The sequence below is a fragment of the Camelus ferus genome, chromosome 23 (assembly GCF_009834535.1).
Source record: "Camelus ferus isolate YT-003-E chromosome 23, BCGSAC_Cfer_1.0, whole genome shotgun sequence".
Classification (NCBI taxonomy): Eukaryota; Metazoa; Chordata; class Mammalia; order Artiodactyla; family Camelidae; genus Camelus; species Camelus ferus.
The window spans coordinates 27,137,695-27,160,865 of record NC_045718.1 but is presented as its reverse complement, the minus strand read 5'-3'; the positions used below and the strand labels follow the sequence as shown (position 1 = coordinate 27,160,865).

Here is a 23,171-nt window from a genome sequence, read left to right as displayed (position 1 = left end):
AAGGGTTTAGAGGCTTCCTACCAGCAACCAGGGACGAAGAGCAGTCAAAACTTCATTACACAACACGTACCACATTTCCTCTACTTCTTCTCCTTAGACTTTTGTGAGATCTGATATATAGGACAGGCATTTTAACTACTGGATTATATCAATAAGTGTATCTTAAGTAAATCTTTAAAAAAAAAAAAACCCTAAAAATAAGTGTATTTGTCCAAATAGAGTAGTTCATTGGTTCGTTTTTAAAGTTAGCCGTGCCCCCCTCTTCCACTGTCACCAATCACCGCTGAACGTGTGCCTGTGGGAGCAGCATGTCTGACACCCCCATACTCTGACCCTCTCAATCTCTTGCACGTGACTGGCACTCAAACCCACACGCTTGAATTTCCAAGGTCCGTCTTTTTCAACACATCACAGAAAACGAGTAGTTTTGTCAGCAGGCTCACTGTGCCCGACAGTCACCTTTGTCTTGTCAGGTCAGAGGAACTGCGGCTCAGAGTTTGGCCACCACGCCTTTGACTCCCATTTTCACTTGGCTGAGGGTGTGGGACAGCTCTGAAGAAAAGCCTCACCCTCTGATACCTTCCTGGAGGATGACCCCGACTGCCACTCCCTCCCAGGGACAACAGGAGGTAGAACCACCCATCTACGAGGTGGCCTGAGGAGGAGAAAGATGCTGGAAGACTCTGGGGCAACCCAGTAAGAGTGAGGTGGGAGAATGCATGACCTCTCTGGTTTTGGAGTCCTGGCATGTCACTCCTAGGCCCTGGGAAGGTGACCCTCGTTCTGCAGGGTGGGGACACGGCCTTTCCTTCCACCCTCCCCTCCACCCCCGTCATGGAGACACAGTCTGCTTCCCTCCTCTGTGTCCCTCACCTGCTAACACACAGGCCCACAGGGGACAGTCAGGAGGGTAAAGGTGGCTTCCTGAGGATAGGCCTGATGAATAAAACTTGGAAACAGGTGGAAGGAGCCCAGCCCTGGGGGCAGATGGCCTTGAAATCTGAGTCACAGCTCCTCACCACTCACCCAAGGGTTTGAGTCCCTCTGGCTGGCATGCTATTTTCTCTCTGCAAAACTATTGATCCTACTGCCAAATGCACCCTAAGCCTGCCGCCTGCATCAGGGAGATGAGTGATAAACTGTGGAACTGGAGGACAAAGAAGGGCCGGCCCGGGGCCTGGAAACCGCTGCGCTCAGACTAGTGCCTTGGACATTTTTACCAGTAGACCCAGCACTGGCTGGTCTGCCAACGCAGGCAGGATAGAAACTGAGCACGAGGTGAGGACTGCAACGTTTGGGTCTGTTCGCCCGTCCAGAGCAACGCACTAGAAATTCTCCGCTTCCTCCAAACAGCTGCGCAGAAGCGGGGGCCAAACTCATCTGTGTCTGATGAGTCATCTTGCGTCACTGCCTGGTGCCGCGCAGGCATCCCACGAGCGCTTCCCTAGCCGCTGTGTCTGGATCCGGCTTTTTCCAGAAGACGAGGGAGCCAAATATCCAAGCCCCAGCACAAATCGAACTTTGCGATTCCAGGTGAGCAAAATTTAACCTCCAAAGACTCATCTCTGTTCCTCGTCCCTCATTATCCATTTGCTGGTCCTAAGAGGAAAGGCCGAAGAAACTGGTTTTACTCAAATCGGGGAAGTGGAAGCTAAGGCGATTGGCAGTCTGTGCATTTAGAAAAGCATACGACAGTGTGATGTCCTCTGCTTTCTTATCCTAGGCCTGAGGCTTTATACCCATGAAGGTCAGGCAGCGGAACAGGCTTGGAACCTCGGACAAAGTTTTACCAGGTATAATTAATCTACTTCTTTAGAGATAAAGTTCACAGGCCACTTTTTAGATGCATGGTTTTATTTAATCTTCACAAAACTCTCAGAACCAAACATTTATTTTGACCTCCACTTTACAGATGAGAAAACAGGTTTGTAAACATGAAATTTGCTCAAGCGTGATGTCACAAATGGTTGACTGGCACTGAGATACAGAACAACACTGTGACTCCAAAGCCATCTATGTTTTCCCCGTACAATCCAGGCTCTCTCCCCGAGACGTCTTAAATGAAAGCCTGTCTAAATATTTGGAAGATTCCTTCAAACAACCTGTGTTTTATGAGGCTTAGAGATTGATTTTATCCAAACCTGCACATCCCCATGATGGCCACAAGATGGCAGGGTAGCCTCGGTGATCGGGGAGTTGGCGCCATTCCTTGCGCCGGTAGAGGGCTGCAGATCCTTGTTTCAAAAAGTGAGATGTGAAAACAAAAAAGAAAAACAAAACAAAACAATAAAACTTCAGTGTCTACATTGATGAAATGGGATGGTGGGAGGTTTGTTTTTCTTCTTTCTTTTTCTTTTTTAAATTAGGCAGCGAGAGTCCAAACAAACAAGTCTCCATTTTCACCGCTGTGTTTGCTTTTGGAGGCACGAGGTCAGGGCTTGGGCCAGCCGCCTAGCCTACATTATTCATCGTCCAGCTCCAGCCCTGGAACAAATGTGAAGAAATGAAGTAGCTTCAGTCGAGGGGAAACAGTGTTGTTATTGTTGCTGGTGACAGTTCTATTCGCCAACAAACATAAAAACATACTTTGGAACCCGGAATGGGCTTGTCAGAGGGAACTTTTGTTCCATGTTTGGGCTGGGACGCTTCCAGATAGAAATCAGGCTGGCATTTGAACTTCGGGAGGCAGGGAGAGAGCTGGGCACAGCAGCCACTGACCCGCAAGGCCGGGCCATCAGCTGCAGTTTTCATCTGGGTGTTGTTTGACTGCTGTCCACGAGGCTGCGTGCTGCCAGCTGGGGTCACTGCCCTGCATGGGCGTTATGGGGGAAGAGTGTGGGGCATGCGGTCCAGGACGATGTGCTCTCCACAAAGGGGAGGAACAGTTTGGATTCTGAGTTTTGGAAGGTGGTCCTCACTTTGGGGCTTTCGGATAGGGACAGCGGCCCCGATTCTGCAGGATTTACTTGCTGGCAGGTCCCAATCATCCCGAGATTGCTGGCAGCACCCTAGCCAGGGCCCTTTTGCTATGAGGACTAATTACTCGCGGGATGAAGCTGTCCTCGCTGTGTCTGCTGGTGCCAGGTGAGGGCAAGTAAACTCATGTTGATGTCCCCCTAGAAGGCATAACTCAGGGGCCAATCCCCATATCTCCACTCCTGCCACATAAATCAGGGTGAAGGGCCTGTCCAGAGCTGTCCGGGGCTGCCATCTCTCTCCACTGATGGACCGGACTTGCACTAACATGGCATCTATTTGGAAAGAAGAGAGCGTGCTGAATTGTGACCCTGGCGAAGTCACTAAGACACCGTGGAACTGGAAGCCCCCCCTGAATGTAAACTCACTGCTTCTCACATAGCCTCGCCCGAGGCCACAGTCACACAATGTCAAGTCTCACTTTACGTTAAGCTTTAAAGCAGGAAAGGCATCTTAGAGATGACACAGTCCAAAACTTCCATGTCTGTGTCGGTGAGTTCCCCACTGGAGTAGTTCAAGAGGTGGTAGATGAACTGAGAGCCCTTTATTTTACAAATAAAGTGACAGCCCCCCCCGAAGTGTGGCGATTGTCCCAAAAATACACCCAGCTGGTGACCAGCCAGGGACTGGAACACAGTGCAGACTCTCAGGTCGGGGCTGCTTCCACCCCATCTTGCTTCCTTGCATCTTAAAACCCTCATGATTATTTTAAAGCCTTATTCTAATCTGCAGTTTGCTTCAGGACTACACTGTAGCAAACCAGACACCACCCCAAGACAGACCTCTTATTTCCAACCTCCAGATTCAACGGAGTCTCAATTCCAACCACTGGACTTCATAACCCTCAGCTGACTCTAGAGCTAAAAAGTTTAATTTCCAGCACTCAGCCTCAGATTTATGGATATTTGTTACAGAGGAATGAAAGGTATTCAATAAAGCAGAGTTGACAATTTTTTTTTTTTTCTGGAAAGGGCCGATCATAAATATTTTAGGCTTTGGGGGCTGTACCTTCTCTGTCATAACGACTCAGCTTTGTGGTTCTGGCATGAAAGCAGCCATAGAGGACTTCTGGATGGATGAGCAGGACGGCAATGCAATAGAACTTCACTTACAGAAATGGCCAGAGGGTTGAGGTCAGGGTGGGGTGCAGATTTGGTCCTTGCTCCAAAGTTTGCTGACCTCCTCCAATAGAAGACTTGGTCCCTGACATCTGCAGCAAGCTCCACCTCTAGACAGAGGACACATTTCATCTTGGCAGAGTATATTGGCATTCAGTTCTCTCCACCCACCTTAGTAAATAGAATTCTTAATTTTTTCAATCAGGAACTTGATAGTCCTAATAAGGTGATTTATTTGTGTGGGGCTCTGGTGTTGATGTATTATGCAATTTGAGCCTGTGAGTTAAGTCGGTCAAGCCAACGTGATAACAAACCTTAGAGATGAGGAAATTGAGGAGGAGGATTGGGGAATTGGTGTCTAAGACCTTTTTGGACTGTCTACCGTGTGCCTGAGGCTGGGTTTATGCCAGGAACTGTCCTATAGCATCTCATTTAACCCTCACCACTTCCCATTAATGGTCTGAAGCTGTTGAAACACCTCTGTCTACAGTAAAATTCCAACCAAGATGGGTACAGACGCAACCATCTTTTCTGACCTGGTGTATGGCAGTTTCAATGTCTTGACACCAACTCTTCTAACTGGCAAAAGCCCTGTTGGGGTCTTCTGCTGAATGGACAGCAGGCCAAAGGGCCAAACAAAAGCTCCAGGACAGGACCTCAGCACAGCTGTGAGTGTGGTCAGCCAGTGCATTTATTAGGATGCCTTCACAACTAAATCTGTGTTTATCGATACATAGAAAGATTAAATAATGCGCTCATGTCTTATTGTAGTGAGCAGTAGAATTTCCCCTGTACCATATTGAATATTTAAAAAAAATTTTTTTCTTCTTTTTATTTTTTTTTTGGGGGGAGGAGGTAATCAGGTTTTATTTTATCTATCTATCTATCTACCTACCTACCTATCTATCTATCTAGATATCTGTTTATTTTTAGAGGAGGTTCTGGGGGTTGAACCCAGGACCTCAGGCATACTAAGCATGTGCTTCACCACTGAGCTCTGCCTCCTCCCCAGCTTAAATGGCTAATTCTTGGGAACAATCACCTGTTCTAGGGCAAGGAGGGCATATTAATAACCTGTACGCACTTAACTTTTGCACATTCAGAAGCGCTCAGTACATGTTTGTTGTGTGTTAAGTGAGTTCTTGATGAAATGACGAGATCTTTTCATTAGAAATGTCTAATGTTTTCTTAAAAATAACTGTCTGCTCCTGCCCTACGTTGACTTGATCCCAGCTCTGGGCTTCTAGGTGCAGGATTTCCTCTTTACTGCCCATGATGTAGGAGCCACCCCACACCCAGAAACCTCCTAGGCCGCAGTCCGGGCTGGGGGTGCCGGGTTGTGGGAGGAGATGTCTGGATGCAGGGCTCCTGGTTCCCCCAAGGTCCCACCTTCTACTCTGAGTGGGCAGGAGAAACTCATTGATACAAACAGAAAGTGCCATCTGGAACCTCAAGGGCGTATTCTTTATCGAAATTGGTGGCAGGTTTAGCCATTCTCTGATAAACATGAGGGTCTTCAGGCCAGTGTGGATGTGGGCGCTGGGCCCTGCAGCCTGTGTCTTGTGATTTTGGAGAAATGGGTGGTTTCAGTTTTCTTCTGGGTGGGCCTGGGCCATTCCCGGAGCTGTGTGTCCTCCGTGTGCAGGGCCAGGGGTGGTGAGAGCATTTCAGGTAGAGACATGATGGCTGTGTCCACAGTGAGGATGGGTGTTCCCACGGGCCCAGGGCCATCCTGTGTATGACAAGCTCCCAGGACCTATCGGCACCTGCCCTCCTCCGTCTGGGGACTAGACCTCAGTTCAAGGGGAATCTGAGACAGCAAAGAGAAGGGGGACTTTGGGTTCTGACAGCATTGGGGAAGACGCACTGTTTTAGGATTTTGTCAGGGGAAGTGATGGAGGAGGTGGGTGTAAATTCCTGAAGCTGCAGGGAACTGCCCACCTCGACCTCAGCCTCCCCCGTGACAGGACCCCAACGACGACAGACCCACCATCTTTTGTTTTCTGTCTGTGAAATAAGGACACAGGATGATAATTTCAAAAGTATCTCCACTCCAAAGACTCTGAGGCTGAATGCCTGGAGGGTCAGTCCTCCTTTATTTTTTTTAAATGTATTTTTTTATTTAAAAAAAGTCTTAGTTTAAAAAATTTAATCATTTTTGGCCGCTTTATGATAGAAAGAATGAATCCTTAGTCATATTTGGTGTTATCCAGTATTTATTAAAAACAAACAAAAACCTTACAAATCAAGGAGAGACAGATGACCCAACAAGATAACCCAACAGGAAAAGGGGCTAAAGACGTTTTACAGAAGAGGAAGGCCAAACAGCCACTAGACATACAGAGCCGTGCCAGACATCACCCATCATCAGGGACATGTACAAAACAGCGATGAGACATGGCCCACAGGGTGTTGAGGACGCGAAGGGTGGGGGACACCAAGAGCAGGTGCCCACAGCACGTGAGCGCCTCGGTCTCCCCGTGGCCTTATCACACGTGGGGTTGGCACTGTCTTGCTTTATCTGCTTTCACAGGGGTCCATTCTAGGTAGTTCCTTTAAAAAATGTTTCCTGCTAAAATTTGCTTTAAGAAGCCATGAGTGTATATCATGTGAAGCTTCTGTTTCTTCGTGAGAATAAGTAGATTTGATCAGAGCACTTTGATTTCAACACTGACTTTTTTGTTTCAGATCTTTTTTTTTTTTTTTTTAAGAAAAAATGAAAACGGGGCAGCCCTCTGTGCAGCCTTCCATAGCCTGTATCTGCTGGCTCTGCGATACCTGCTTATTCTGACTTGTGTATCATTTCCACGAATGTTTTAATGTCCTTTCTACCCCTAATGATACATAATACTGGTTTTCACGTTTGAAGCTGTATCTCCATGTTATCATACTGTACATATCCTCAAATGACATGTTTTTCTTCTTTTTTAAAATTTGGTGGGTCCTCTGTGTTATAATATATAGCTCTGGTTTATTCATTTTAATTACTATATAGTATTCTGTTGAACCACAGTTTATTTATCCATTGTCTCACTGATGGATTTAAGCTGTCTCGGTCTCCCCCAGCTCCGCCCATTACGAACAGTCCATCTCTGTGCATCACCCAGAGTGGAATTCCTGAATCACACGTGCCTCTAGCTTGCTAGTTATGCTCTTCAAAGGGCCTGTACAAATGTCCACTCTCCTTGCAACGGATGTGAAGCCCCGTTTCTCTTGCCTACCTCCTCACCAGTACTTAATGTTGTTAGCCTTCTGTTTGCCAGTCTGTTTGGTGGGAAATTGTATTTCAGTGGTGATTTAATTGGCCATTTCCTGATTGGCAGCTTGGTTAAGCTCTTTTCACGGCCCCTTGGTGGCCTCTTGTGAAAGGCACAACCACATCTTTTGTCCATTTTTTCAACTAGATTGTTTTTCTTACTGATTTGAAGAGTTCTCCATATATTCTAGATTTTCATCCTTTTTCACTTACACATATCACAAATATCTTCCCTCAGTCTGCGCAGCCTGTAATTTGTCTTTTACTTTGCTTAAGCTGTCTTTTTTGGATAAAAGTTATTAATAACAATATAGTCAAATTTATCAATCTTTTTCTTTATGATTTGTCCTTTTTGTATCTAGTTCAAAAATCCTTCCCTATTCTGACAATGTAAAAATATTCCCTTCTATTTCCTTCTAAAAGTTTTGAAGTTTTGATTTTTTTTCATTTAGGTATTTAATCCATATGTAATTACTTTAAAAAATTTTTTATTAAGGATCTACTTTTGTTTTTCCAAATGAGATAACCTATTTGTCCAGTACCATTTATTAGATAGTTTATTCTTTCCCCCACAGATGCAAAATGCCATTTGTGTCATATATATGGAGTTTACAGATATGCCTGGGGCTGTTTCTCAGCCTCTGTTTGTCTTTTTTTTTTTTTTTGCCTCTGCACACTGATTCCACATTCTCTTAAGTACAGGAGGTTAATAAATATTTTTAATATTTGATATGAATTGCTGCCTTTGTTTTCAAAATTGACTGTAGCTGTTCTTGGCCTTGTGTTCTTCCATATGCATTTTTGGATCAGTGTGTCAAGTTTTATCTAAATGCACTAGATACAGAGAACTCTGGAGAATCTGTGGATAATTGACATATTTATGAAATGTAGTCTTCTCATCCATGAATGTGATCTAATTCTCCATTTACTTCGGCTTTCTTTTATGCCTTTTGATAATATTTTGTAACTTTCTTCAAAGGACCTTGAACCTTGTTAGAGGGAAAATTGTCCTTTGATCTTGAGTTCCGTGAGGAAGAATTTCCCCATGTGCACTCTGTTCTTTCTTCCACTTCACCTGGGAGAGGTGGAATGACTCATCTGGTGTCAAATTTGCAAAGACCAACTCAGTTTAGTGCCATCTCGTTTTCTTTTGGGGGAATAAGAAGCCTGTAGCAAGCAGACAATTTTCTTTTTTCTCTAAAGTGGGCTGTTTTTTTGCTGAAAGTTCTGTTGAATATAAGTCATGACAGTAGCATCCTTCTCTCATTGCTGACCTCACAGAAGTCTCAACAGTCTTCCTTCAAGGATGATGTTTCCTATACGTTTCTTGGTAGATACCTTTTATTAGTCCTTTGATTTCTAGGTTGCCAAGAGTTTATATCATGAATGGATGCTGAATTTTATCAAATTATTTTCTACATTTATTAAAATAATCGCATGCTTTTTCTCCTGTATTCTGTTTACAGGTGAATTAAGTTGATTTTTCACTTGTAACTTTTAATTTTGGTGTGATTTAAAACTGATATAAAAATTGATTTGTACAAGGAAATCTTATTACTCTTTATTCATATTTACCAGTTGTTTACATTTTGCCTCATTTGCTTTATCATTTTATATATATATATGTATATAACTTATTTTTTTCTGAACCATTTTAGACGAGATTGGAGATATTGTAAAATATTATCCCTAAATACTTCGGTGAAATTTGCTAAGGACAAAGACATTCTCTTATGTAACTAGAATTCAATAATCAAGTCAGGTAATTAAACACTGATCCATTACTCTTCCTTTGTATGCATATTAAACCAACCTTGCATTCTTGGAATAAACCACTAAGACATGATATTTTATCCTCATTTTGTGTCATTGGATTTTACTAGCTTTTAAAAAAAAATGTGTTTGTGAGAGAGCTTGGCCCTATAATTTTCTTCTTAGTAATGACCTTGCTCAGTTTTAAAAAGTTGGAAAGTATTCTCTTTTGTTCCATTCCCTGAAAGAGTTGTTAACAATTGGTACTTTTTCTTCATTAAATGTTATAAAGAATTTACCCCTGAAGGGGAGGGAAGGTTTTAAATTTGGGATTCAATTTAATAGATACAAGACTAAATTTTATCTCTTTCTGTGTCTGTTTAGTAAATGTTTTTTCTAAACTGTCATTTAATTTTCTAGTTTATTATCATAAACTTGCTCATAATATTATCCTATTATCTTTTTAATATATGAGGATATATAGCCATGTCCCCTTTTTCACTCCTGATGCTTTTATTTGTGCCTTCTCTGGCTTTTTTCTTTGGTTAGTCTTGCTACGGATTTATTATTTTTGTTAGTCTTTAAATAACCAACTTTTGGCCCTGCTCTTTCTCTATTATAAATAGAGAAACATTATTTCTGTTTTTCTGGTTTTCTTTTCTTCTTTTTGCTTTCTTTGGGTTTAATTTGCTATTCTTTTTCTTTTCTTAACTTCTTAAGCTACATACTAATAACATTGATTTTCAGCCTTTCTTCTTTTCTAATATATGCTTTTAAGGCTATAAATTTTCCTTTAAGCACAGCTTTAGCAGCTTTCCATAAGTTTTGATATATAGAATTCATCATAATTTCAAAATATTTTCTAATTTCTATTATGATTTCTTCTTTGACTCTTAAATAATGTAGCAGTTTATTACTTAGTTTCTAAATATCTGTGGGGATTTTCTAGTTTTTATGTAACTGGAGTTTAGTTTAATTTTACTGTAGTCAGCTATGATTTCTATACTTTCACATTTTTTGAGACTTGCTTTATGGTCATTATTGGTAAAGGGTGCAGGTTATTTGAAAAGAACACATACTTCAGTTCTTAGGTGCAATATTTTAAATATGCCAATTAATACAGCTTTGTTAATAATTTTGTTCAATTTTTTAATATTCTTACCTTTTCTTTTGGGTCTTCTTAATCGATCAGCTAATGAGAGAGATATGTTAATACCTCTCTATGACTTTGGATTTGATCATTTCTCCTTTAGTTATGTCAGTTTTTGTCTTATATACTTTTGGTTTATGTTATAAGCTATATATAAATTAAAATTATTGTACTTTCCTGATGAATTGAACTTTATATATGGCTGAAAAAATTCCAATCTGATAATCTTTGTTTTTTGTGAGTTTAATCAGATTTCACTTTGGTGATGTATTGTGACTTGTGTTTTCCAATCTTTTTCTTTAAGTACTTTTTTTTGGCCTCTTTTTTCCCCCTAATTCTTCTTAAGAAGTTGATTGCTTCAACTTTGTTCCTCTTGCTGGTTTGGAATTCTTCAAATATCTATTGATCACAATCACATCTCCTTTTTGCTATAATTGTAAACAACTTTAGCTTTACTTTTTAATTAAAAAATGGATTTTTTTGGCATTTTTAAAATTCTCCATAGTTATAACTGATATTCCATCCATTTCCATACTCTGTTTATTTTCTTGCTTTCATACCATAGTTTATCATTGGGTTTAGTTTTATTTCCTTTTCTCTTGCTAAGGAACATCTTTCAGTGACAATCTGTGGGGGTGTGAACAGTTAATCTTGTATATATGAAAATATCTTAAATCACTTTCATTGTAAAATGGTAGTTGAACTCAGTGTAAAAGTCTAAGTTGATGCTTAGTTTCCCTCAGCACTTCGAAGATTTTACTCATTGTCTTCTGACCTCTATTGGGGCTGATATGAAATTTGCTAAGTGTCTAATTATTATTTCTTTGTAAATAATTTTCCCTTTTCTCTTGTGGCTTCTAAGAGGTTATCTGTGTAGTTCTGTAATTTCACTATGATGAGTCTAGATGTATGTTTATTCTAGAGAGTTGAAGAACACTGCTCTTAGCCTCCCTCTATCTCTTTCTACATATATATAATATATATAATATACATGTTATATATGTATATATTCTATATATACATATATATGTAGACTTTTTTCCTCTGTGTTTTGTGTGAATTCTTCAGTATTACTTTCTAATTAGCATATTCTTTTCTCTATAGATTCCAGTCTAGAATTGATTTCATATATTGAGTTTAAAAAAAAAGAACCTATTTCTGTATCCTGAGCTTTCTAGTTGACTATTTTTATGTATGCCTGTACTTCTTTTATTTCTTCCTTCTTCACATTTTCTTGGTCTTTTAAAACGAAAGTTATTATTTCATTTATGTCTTTTTGTATTATAAACATACTTTTTTAAATTAAAAAAAGTATTTTCTAGGCTATTCCATAAAATTGATTTAATCAGAAATGAATCTGCTTTTAGATTCTTAATTTCATTCCCATTGGATTTCTTTGGTTTGGGATTTTGGTTTGTACACTTACTGTGAGTGGGAGATTTTTGTCTGTTTTTTTTTTTCTCTCCACCCTACCTTCCCCATACTTTCCTCTCCTTATAGTGATTTTACAGTTGGCCAGAGCTATTGTGACCCAGGCCTCTAATCCTTAGCCATTTCTACTATTTCAGGACTTTCCTTTCATTGTAATATTGGGGATATCATATTCACAGTCACTAAATTTGACTGAGGTTCTTTGTCACAAAGCATTTTGCTTGTCTTCCTAGCTCCCTAGGTTATAAAGCCAGAGCCCTAGACACTATCTTGTCAGCAGCCTCTTTTTTCAGATTTCTTTCATGAAGAAGACCCATTCCAGTTCTTGCCTTTCTCAAAGAAAATGACTCTAGTTCCTGTATCTGGGAGCACCAGTAATCCCCTCATTCTGCAGGAGTGAAATTCTAGACCATTGCTACCTGCAGGCCTGTGGTTTCAGCTGCTGCTCACCACTTTTGTTTCCATTACAGGGGTATTATTCTGAGGCCAGTTATTTTGCTTTTGTTTTGTTTCTTACCTGCCATTGCTATGTCTCTGCAGCAAAGGGGTGTGGGACGCAGCATGAACTCACTGCGCTGGCTTGATCAGAGTTCTGGCCTGTTCTTGAAGGTCTCCTCATCCCTCTTCCAGTGAGTGTGCACCCTTATGTGCAGGTAGTTTTGGGATGGCCTCGATGCTGGGCCTGGGTGATAACAGAAAACCCCTTCTTCTACTCTCAGCTCCCAAAGGATATCCTGTGTTATTTCTCGGGGACCCCTGCCTGGGAAAGGACAGATCAGCTGCAAAGGCCGGTACTTCACTGTAGGGGTGGTAGTGGGAGTGGGAGGGGGTGGGATGGAGGGTAAGGGGTGGGCTTCTTCATCACCCTTCTCTGACCCCCCAAACATCCCAGAGAAAAACAAACTATAGATATGGAAATATTCAAGGAACAAGAAATCAGTTGCCTAATTGTGTCACTTCTTTATATTTCTTATGACACAAGACAATCTCAAAAATTCCCAATTAGAAAATAAAAATGAAGAAACACAAACATTTTTTATGTAATTGACTAGAATATGGAGTTGAATTGGAAGTTAAGATTTCTGCTGGAGTTATTTTATATTACTTGTTCCTAATGAATAATTTTCCTTAAAGAATATTTGAAAGAAACTAGCATATCTAAATGATCTAACTTGTTTAATAATTGGTTCATGATATTTCTTAAATGAAAAATTTCTAGCTAGTTTGAATTATAACTAATCACTACATTGTGTAAAAATCTGTCATTGGAACAAATCTAGATGAAATCTTTTTTCCAGAATAAAGCTGAATATAGTGGCTGGTTCAGCGTGAACTCTCATTATAGCCTGTTAAGACAATATAGAGGCACATTCAATGTTGCGTGTGTGTGTGTGTGTGTGTGACTACAAGGAGTTAAAAGCCCAGGTTCTCTTAATTCTGAAAGCATGTGGTGGCCAGCCCAGAGCCAGATTGAGCCACGTTAATTTCCCAGAAGATTTCAAAGAATTATCTTTTGAAAAGGGGAAGTTTGGCTAATAAAAACCAGGATAACCTCCGGCAGTCACATGGAGAAGAATAGAAACAAATTACTCCTGGCTTGTTCAACATTGTTGCTGGGGGCTTTCCACGACCAAGCCAGACTGCTTTGTTTTACTTTACTCCAAAGAGAGAAGTTATTTCAGTAATGTCCTGGAAAACGTAAGGGTGCAAAGCTGTGCCAAATGCTCATCTGTGTCCCTTTTCTTAGCTTTAGCTCTTTGGGAGGACTGTAAGGGCTTTGGTACCATAAGGTCCTGAATCTGGATTCCTATTTTGCCATTGATATTCACAAAAATCAGAGAAATCTATGTTTCCACTCTGAGCTTCAGTGTCTGCATCTCTTATAGAAGATCATTGATGTCTACCTCATGGCCATGATGGTGAAGATTTGGGTATGATATGGGCTCTCATGCACCTGGATATAGTAGGTACTGAAAAAAATGCATAGGGATGCCTGGATTCCCCTTGTGGAATCAGCTCCTCTCTTCCTCTCTGACATTTTTTCCTGAAATCTTACCTCTTTTGTAAGTAGATTCTTGAAAGTTGGAGCCAGACGATTATGATAGGTTTTGTGTGAAGATTAAGGGGTTTTAAAATAAAATATCAGTTATCTATTGGCTGTATAACAAATGACCCCAAAGCCTAACATCTTGAAACAACCATTTTACTATGCTCATAGATTCTGTAGGTCAGGAATTCAAAAACAGCTCAGGTCCATGATGCTATGGCCTTAACTGGGAGAACTCAAAGAATGGGGGTGACTCACCAGCTGCAGGAAGAAGTCTCGTGCAGGTTTCCTCACTCACATGCCCTGCTAGGAACACCTACACATGGCATCTCCATGTGGCTTGGGCCTCCTCAGAGTGGCAACTAAGTGTCTGAAGGCAAGTTTCTCAAGAGAACCAGGCAAAAACTGTAACACTCTTCTGGTCCTAACCTTGGGAGTCACATAACATCACTTCTGCTGGGTCTCAAGTCCCTCCAGGTTCTAGAGGAGGAAGAAAAGACTCCACCTCTTAATGGGAGGAAAGTCAAAATCCCATCATAAGAACACACGGAATAGGTGCTCTTGTGATAGAGTCTTTGGAAAATCCAGTTTGCCACAGGAGTGAGTCAATAAGAAGTCCTTGAGATTTTTGACAGGATCTGGTAAGAGTGTGAAAGATACATTCGAAGAATAGCTACAAAGCCATTGACACAGTGATTCAGGTGGAAATAATGAAGCCTGGGGAAAAGCAGTGACAGAGAGAATGGAGAGAAGGGGGTGGATGTAAGAGTAGACATTGGGTTAGGACAAATCTCCTGCAGGCAATGAGGAAGAAAATGAAAAGGGAAAAGAGGAGACAGGAGACTCTGAGGTTTTGTACATGGATGCTCAGAAGGGTGGGGTGCCGTTACCTGGAATAGGGAAGTCACAGAGAAAAGCAGGAACCCCCTCTTCCTTCTTTACTCACCACAGACTTTCTCATCTTCCAAGAATTCACGTACGTAGAGTCTCAGTCTATTTTGCAAACATGCTCTTTACTCTTCATAGATTTGCATGTTCACTCAGGTCCTGAGGTCTCAGTAAGTCCCTATAGGGCTGGAATGATGACTCTTTGAGAGGTGACATCAGGGTTTTGAGTCAAGATCTTGTGTTAACTAGGGTTACCTCTATTACTAAAAATCCAGGAAGAAACATCTGCCCACGTGGAGCCTCTACAAAATATTTTAATACCATAATGAAAGGTAGGATTCAAACATTCCTTGGGGAAGAATCTCGGGTTTCTTTCTGATAGCATCATCTGTCCTTGGAGATCAAGCCCTTGGAAGGTGCACATTTTGTCGCATTTTCGACTCCGCTGGCAGTATCCTCTTCTTCCTTGGTCTCTGCTATCCAAGGTACAGAGATAGTTTAAATGATGACTTTGTTTCACTTCATTCCAGAGTATTTTGTGTTCAAAAGAGATGTCACAATGAAATTAGTTATAAGGTCATTCAAACACATTCCAAACGAATGGCATCCTTCTGGTGACCAGGGGAAGCTAAGCAGTTATTCCAAAGAAATTGCCACTGCTCAAACGTTTCAGGAACTGACCTTTACGAATTGCTTGCAGAGTCACCCCATGAACATCATCATTACACACTTTGTTTTTGACCCCAGCTGCCTTACCCACTCTAAAGTCAGAATTTTAAAATTTGCAAGTGACAGGAATTAACTCAGCTTAAGTAAAGAAGCACATTTATTGGTTCATATAACTGGAAAGGCTGGAATGAACCAGCGTCAGGCATGACTGGACTCAGAAATTTAAATGGTATCATCAGATCTCTGTCCTTTTCAGTTCTCTCTGTGGGTTCAACTCATTTTCATTCAGCTTCCTGCATGTGCCCAGGGAGATGACTACCAGCAACCCCAAGTCTACGTCATCCCAGTTTAGTAACCTCAGGGAAAGCTGGACCTGCTCCCCACAACCCCCTCTTCCCATTCCCACCATTGTTCTTCTATCATTCCCAGGCAGGAATCTGATTGTCCCAGGCTGAGCCAAATGTGCCTTGCTGTGGCTTAGGGGAAAAGATTTGTTACTAGGAAAAAAAAAAAGCAGGCAAAGCACATGCTCTAGGAAGATGAAAATAGTAGTGGCCAGTGTCTGTCTCATCTGCTTTGGTCAGCACTCTTGACACTGATTAACCTTTAATTGTCCCCAAAACCTACCCTGGGAGCTTGTTAGAAATGCAGACTCTCAAGACCCATCCCAGCCCTAGTGAATCAGAGCCTGCAGTTCAGCAAGATCCTCCGATGAGTCTCATGTACGCTGAATTTGGAAACAGCTGGGCCGAAGGAGAAAGGCTGGGCCGTGGCTTGGAAGGAGCTTTCGGAAGAGGAGTCGGAGAAGGTTCTGGGCTTGGCAGCCTAATAGGAGCGGGCGACCAGCCTGCCTGGACTAACACCACAAGGAAGGCTGTGGCCTGGGCACCGCTCTGATGCCCGAGTCAGGGAGGCGGAGACTAGACTGTGGCCCGGGGTCCGAGCCAGCTGAATGAAAGAGGCGACGCTGGTTCTGTTCACCTTTTGAGCCAGGCGCTCCTGGAACCCCCTGGTGCAGTGGAGTGGGTCCCGGAGCCCGGGGCTGGTGGGGGGGGGGGGGAGGGCAAGCCTGCCAAGGTGCCTTCAGTGGCTTCCACAGAGAAGAGAAGAAACTTCAAGGCCAGGGGAGTCCATTCCAGGGCTTTTATCATGCAGGCAAAAGGTGACTGGACTTCTCTCTCTCTCTCACGTTTTTAAAAATATAAACCTTTACTACAGTCAGTCATTAGCGTGATTCTGAAATTCAGATCTGATCTAGTTGCAAATAGAGCCACTTTATGCATAAGAGTTTATGCAAAACACAGTCATACCTAGACAGACTGTACCCTTTCCCGAGCGCCTTAGTCATAGGAGTTAGATGTAGAAATTATATAAATTCTCAGTCCACTCAATCAGGTCCCCTCTCTTTTCTTTACTTATTTGAAAGAGAGTATTGCTGTCAGAAGGGCTGCAGAAATGAAAGCCAATGGAAGTGTAATTAGATAGAAAGGTTTAGAGGACCCAAGGAGGTCTGGACCAAAGACTGGAATTGCTTCCTGCTGCCTGTCTCGAGGCTATGAGGTCTTGGAAACACAACACTGGAATGTGGTATGGGCTGTCATCCAAAGTGATGGGGAGCAGATTTTCCCTGGGTCTCCAGGCTACTCTGTCCTTTCACAAATGAGTCTCCTACACAGTGTCCTTCCCATGTGTCTCTGCTCGGATTGCCACACAATTCTAAGAGCATGGGAGGTGCTTTTGAATTGAGAGTCCTACCAAGTCCAAGAGTGGGGGGTAAAGGCACAGTTTCCAGAATCAGACCCCCTGGGTTTGAATCCTTTCTTTGCCACTTATTAGATGCATGGGCAATACTGGGCAAATTATATAACTTGAGTCTCCTCAATGATAAAATAGGGTTAGCAAAAGGAGCATTGTGAAGACTAGATGAGGAAATGTGTCTGGAATGAGGCACCTGGCACAAAGGAAGTATCACCTCTGCACGTCAAAGCACTTAGCTCCCCGCTCAGGGCTGTTATTATCCCCTAACCTTTGTTCAGTTTTGTCTGATACTCTCCCTCAGGATGCTGCGTGATCAGCATTCCACTCACACATGGTGAATATGAATTAACATGAACTTAGGCTTGAGAATTTCAAGACGTCCCTTTTTTTTTCAGATCACTGGAGACACTTGGAGGTTTTAGAGAAATGCGGCATCCTGAACTAATTCAGAATCCACAATATGTAGTTATTGGTCTTGATCGCATTAGGAAGAAGGTTCTGGCACTCACACACATTCTTTCAGGGCCCTGTGGCTCCTCTGGCAAACCACCTCTTCCCTTGCACAACCAAACAGGACTCAGGGGACTGGGGCTTCGTGCTTCTCTTAGAGAGATCACTTTATTCCCTTTTGATATTTTTAGTGGGCCTGTGCTCACAGGCAACAAGTATTTGGGTTCCTGGCGTGGGTTCATTTTTGCTTTATTCATCCCACACAGTTGTTGAGCGCCACCTCTGGGAAAGGCAGGGTGCCGCGCATGGCAGGGAGGAGAAAATGCCAACTGGAGGTGCCCACTCCCTCCTGCACCCTCGGTCTCCATCACTGCCTCAGCTGCACTTGGGAACAAACATGTAGGACTCAATGCATCTTCCCTTTACTCCCTACCGCCTCTTCCCTCAAGGCGTCCCGGCTGCCGGAAAGATGATGATTCCCCAAACCAGCGTGCTGAACTCTTTTCCAAACCCAGGACGTAGGGTCTCAAGGCTGGTGGCCACACTCACTGGCTGTTGGCTGAGCCTCATTCTCAGGACCCTTTGTGTGTCTCTCTGGTAAGCTGCAGCCAGTGCCCGCCCACCAGCCTTTCTGCAGGGCTGCGGGGATCTGGGTTTGGGTTTGTTTGCTTATTTATTTCTTTACTGGCAGTTTTTTTCTGAGAAGACGTTGGCCCACTCTTCTTTACTGACTTGCCCAAGCAAGTCTCTCCCCCCAGAGCGTTCTGCTCCTCTGACTTCCCTGCCCTCATCTGTCTGTTAACGTGACTTCCTAGCAGGTTCAGTTCAAGTGCTTCTGCGAGAAGCCTTTTGAGCACAGCGTGACCTGTGCCAGAATCATTTCTTGACCTTGAGCTCCCTCAAGTCTGCGTGGCCCGAATAAGCCCAGGTTCCAGACTCTTGAGGGTCCGTGTCGGGGTTACCTGAGTGCTAGTTGCACCCCCCCTTCCCCTTTCGGGAAGCCCCCAAAGTGCAAGGAGCATTCTGTATCTACCTCACAGAGCCTCTAGCAAAGATTTCATCAGCTGTGTGACCATAGGTGACTGACTTTCCCTCTTCAGCTGTGAATCCAGCCTCGCTGATGAATTCATCTGACAACCTGGCTCAGGGCTCCCCACACTCAGCACTGGGTGTTTTCACTTTCCTTGCTCACACTTTGTGCTTCTTTGATGTTCAACGTAGATTTCCTAAATGAATGAGTTAATTAATAAATACGTAAACCAGATGGTTTTCTATTCTGAAGTGCTCACAGCCCCGTTGATGTTTATCTTCATTGATGCCGAGAACGTGATTATTACGTAGAAGACTGTCACTATGGGCGAGTTCTTCTATTTCTCCCTCCTGGGGAGGGTTTAGGGTTTAGGTGGGGCAAAAGAGTAATTCAACATATGTAAACACTGGCTGTGATTCTTTTCAACTTTTGCAAACCTGATAGTAGAAAAAGGCGATTACAGTGTTGTTTTAATTTGCATTTCTCTGATTACTGGTGATGTGAAGCACTGGTGAAAAAGAAACAGAAATGAGTGTTTTAAACTACTTGGAAGCTGCGGGGTACTTCTGTGAGAAGCCAGGCACAGGACTTAGAATGGCCAGGCATGCAGGCTGATTCACTCAAATTCCCAGCACTTTCCAGGTGGTGAGGTCACACAGAAAGTAGACCAATTGTATGGCCAGAAGAGACTGGTGTTTCAACAAGGGCAGCTCTCTGGCAAGCCCCAGGGACGCTTACCTGGTCCTCTGACCTGTCTGTGTTGTGCTTTGTTCCTGTCAGCAGCCACAGCCCTCCAGAAACTCCCCTCCTTGGAAATCTCTCTCCTGGTCCCTGGCCAATGGCCATGTTCCTGGGGCCATCTTACCTCCACTCACTGGGAGAACCCTTGAGCCTGTCTCTCCTGCCCGGAGTCAGGACTTCACTCTTCAAGATCCAGGGAGTGAGTGACCACCTTCCCTCAGTCCAAGGGTCACCTTTTAGGTGCTCACTCCTATGTCAGGACTGACTTCTTCCCAAGATGCATGACAGTGAGAGCAAATACACTGTCCCCCTGACCGGACTGCCCCTGCTACCTGAGAAGTCTGGCCTTAGCTTTGGCCTTTTCCTGGAACAGCCTTCACAGTACAATGACCTGAGAGGATCCTGCCTGTGGAGCTTTTGTAGAAAGTCAAAGTGGGCTTCAGCAACTGCTGTCTGGCCTTTTTGGGGGGAGTCTTGCCTGTCTGAAGTGATGATTGGCTTCCTACACACCCCCAGTGTCTGGTACCAGTCCCCTGTGAGCCAGTACTTGGAGAAGAAACTTACAAACATACCAACCAAGAGCCAGAAAATACTTTTCAGAGACCATATAATCTAAATCCACTTTTAGGAAAGTTAGGAGAATGTGCCCACCACGAACAACCTTTTACATGATGACACATAGCAATTTGACCTTCCTGTTCTGGAACTGGATCTGGAACGGCCCACTGAAGTCTATTTTCCTAATATAAGGGAGCAGAGATGAACTCAAACTTCTTCATGTGTAGACAAATCAGTTCACTACAAAAGATGTTGGCTTTTCCCTGGCTTCTAATGATCAGCATTACACACGTGCTGGTAGACAGATAGACAGAGATGGGTGTACACATGCATGTGTGTCTGTGAGGTTTCTTCCAGGTTCCACAGGTGCACATGGAAATGTGCACCTCTCTCTTCATTGTCATTTCTCGTGGTGATTCCGTCAGGCAGGAAGCAGCTAAGGTCAGCGTTGGAACTGGATTCAGGACGCCCCTGAGGAGGGTTCCCACCTGCCCAGTGCCAGACCTGCCCACACTTGAATAATGGGGACCGAGGTGCTATATGGCTTCAAGGATGGCTGTCAGCCTGGAGCAGCCCCTGACCCTCTCTTCCAGGTGATCACCATGTAGCAAATCAATCAATAAACATTTTTTAAGTATCGTTAAGTACCAGGCACTGACTTGGCCTTGGCAAGAAATGGAAAAAGGAAGATGGAACAATTGAAATTTACCTTTATTCATGTAGAAAGAGAGCTGCCCGAATTTAATCAATTTCATGGAAGGCAGTAAATTGTGCACCTTAAACACCTTTCTAAGACAAACATCATGACTTCTGATAACTAGCCGAGTGAGGCACTTCACCCCAGTAATTAACTGCCTGGGCTGAAATTCTGGCTGTGCCACTTACTAGCTGAGTCGCCTTGGCCGCGTTAATGCCTCTGGGTTTCGGTTCCACCTCGGTAAAATGTGGTGAGAGGAGCTTCTTCAGCCTCTGTAGGGCTGCTGTGAGGATCCAAGGATATTATTCACATAGAGCACTTCAAGTGGTCCCTGAATGTGAGTTACAATTACCATTAACCTCCCTTCTGGCTGTGGACGTCCAGGTCCTTGGCAACCCTGACTCGGAGCTTAAATGGAGAGGGAGGCAGGGAAGACTGTGGATGGGCAGAAGAAGAGAGCTATGTGAAGCCAGAGGTCAAGGCGCTTTCGGGCCAGGTCTACCTTAGAGTTTGTCTTTCTTTGTTGTGAAAATGTTCAAACACACAAAACAGTGGAGAGAAATGTGCAACAGACATTTACCAACCCATTTCCTGGACATGAGAGTGGTTAACGTTTTGCCATATTTATCTGATCTATTTTTTTTTTGAATTTTACTAAAGTATTTTAAAATGAATTGGAAATATTACATTTCATTCCTAAATTCTTCACTGTGTTTCTTTATAGGACATTTTCTTCCAGAACAACCATATCATTGTCTCGCCTAACAAATTAACCGAATACCCAGGCATCTTGGAGGGTTTCAAATGAACCTTTTGATTTCAAGATCGACTATGCTGGGGAGGAGACCACTTTGAGGACAAGATACGAGTGACTGTGTGCAGGAAAGAGTGTTCCAGGGGTTGGGATCGGGAGGGGCGTGTGTTAGCCAGTGTCCCTCTTGTCCCGCTGGAAAAACATAACCTGGTCTGAGGTCCTTTGTGTGAATGTGCTCATTCCAGTTTGCTTCTTTTGAAAGGAGGAAAACATGTTTTTGAAGGCTGCTTGACAGACAAGGAAGATATTAATAAATGACATGCAAATTTCTTAATTTCGCTTTGGCTGGATATGTGATTGCTACTTCTGAAATACAGGCTGGTGATGGAACGTCTTTTTTAAAAAAGATTTCTTGAGCTCTGAGCGTGTGCGTGTTGGGTTGTCCAGCTCAGCTCGGCCAGGGGCAGGGTCATTCTGACCTGAGTGGAGGTAAATAAGGACACAGTCGAATGAAAACTGGTCCTAAATAAGAAGTGGAGAGCTTAATTTTGAGACTGTCTCTTGGGTGGACATACCACAAAGGTTTGACTGAAAAGCTGGAAAGTTCTTTTTTTAGCTCTGTTGCCTGCCATGAGGAAGCGACTTCATTGATTGGCCTTTTGCACTTAGCTCCTGTTTCTCCTTCAAGTCCACGTGCGGTGGGGTGGGAGCCACTCTCCACTGCCCCGGCTGGGGTGCCCCGGGCTTCCCGGTTCAAACAACTCTTCCCCCTTCTCCCAAGAACAGGGCTGAGACCCCTTCCCATCAGTGTATGAAATATACAGGGTCCCCTCTGGTCGAAGTGTCGGCCTGTGGTTTTGGCGTGGGGGCCCCAGTGCACAGTAGTTCAGGACATGAGCTCTGGATGGAGACTTCTTGGATGCAAAGCCTGCTTCCACCATGTCCTGCTGGTTCCCCTTCTCTCCAGGGCAGTGAGGAGCCAGCCTTCCATATATGCTGCTCTCTTATAGTTACATGTTTGGGAAGATATTTTCATTTGTTCTGGAAAAGATTATTCTTCCCCAAGAGTGAGTGAATCACTTTCTTCTGTAAAGAAGAAACACTGCAGCTACAGTTGAGGGTGAATCTTAACACAAGATGACCATGTGTTTCCTGCTGCGCGTTCTCCTCTGCCTGGCTTATTTGACTCTAGTAGAAGGAACTCAGTTTTCATCTCCCCTTCTTTTAATAGACATGTTTTCTCTTGCCTGTGGAGTTTGCAGACTTAGAATAAAACCCCATGGAATCTCAGGTTAAAGAGAGAAAGATGACTGGTTATGCAGAGGAGGGTTTTGGGATGATCTGGAGGTCACGACCAAGCATAAGCCAAATACAATTTGATTGGGTAAAGCTATTATTTAACAAGCAACCCAGCACTTATAAATCCCACTACTGGATTTGTAAGTAATCCTGTACAGTAATCCGTAAATTTAAAATAATATCGCCAGCTATTAACAAGTCATCAGCTTTGAATAATCTGTTAAACAGTGTTTGTAGATGCCAATAATGACTTGGAAAAATGTGAATATTTAAGTTTAAGCCCAGCCTTTCTGACATTGTTCAGTAGTCTGCTGGTCTTGGGCAGGAATCTCCTCAAGTAAGAGGATGACGAGTGAGGCCAGGGCACAATTCTAGAAAGTTGCTTATGCAGATCAGGAGAGTACAGGCTTGTCAAAAGATTGAGAACTGGGAGTCAGTTCTGAGAGGTCCAGTCCATGGTTTCAATCATTGGAAAAGGGAAATTTAAGTAGCCTTGGGTAATATTCAGCATGAGGGAGAACAAGAGCACACGACAGGGAAAAAGAAACCTTTCCTTTACTGAGCCATAAATGAAAGCTATGTACTCAAACGCGAGCC

The 23,171-nt window shown here is 43.3% G+C and overlaps 1 long non-coding RNA gene across 2 annotated transcripts; it reads left to right on the top strand.

Annotated features, from left to right (window-relative positions):
* Window positions 1-1,420: 1,420 nt before the first annotated feature.
* On the top strand, window positions 1,421-21,579 carry LOC116659253. 2 transcript variants are annotated; one of them, XR_004314492.1, is made up of 4 exons: window positions 1,421-1,533; window positions 1,724-1,793; window positions 20,250-20,417; window positions 21,246-21,579. It is a non-coding gene; the product is annotated as an uncharacterized LOC116659253 (long non-coding RNA). The 2 variants fall into 2 exon arrangements; XR_004314491.1 differs by lacking the exon at window positions 20,250-20,417.
* Window positions 21,580-23,171: the final 1,592 nt, after the last annotated feature.